Source organism: Penaeus monodon, chromosome 24, assembly GCF_015228065.2.
Source record: "Penaeus monodon isolate SGIC_2016 chromosome 24, NSTDA_Pmon_1, whole genome shotgun sequence".
NCBI lineage: Eukaryota > Metazoa > Arthropoda > Malacostraca > Decapoda > Penaeidae > Penaeus > Penaeus monodon.
In genome coordinates this window covers 17,046,183-17,046,446 of record NC_051409.1, presented here as the reverse complement: position 1 = coordinate 17,046,446, position 264 = coordinate 17,046,183, and positions in this window count along the sequence as shown.

Genomic DNA, 264 nt, shown 5'->3' with positions numbered 1-264 from the left:
CTGAAAGAGAGACATAAACAGCAAGAAGCAGAGAATGTGTAACTTCGCCGACCCCAAAAACTCTAGCGGTGAAAATACGGACTTATCATCAATATGATATCAAAGTTGCATCATTCGCCGATAACGAATGACTGATAGCCGTGTTTGGGCCATGGCGACCGGACTCCAAAAGCAATCAAAACGTCATGACCTGTATTATTTAGGTTATAAAACCCGCTGGGAAAATATGGAGTGCTGGCGTCCGTTCCATTTTTAGCTGATGTC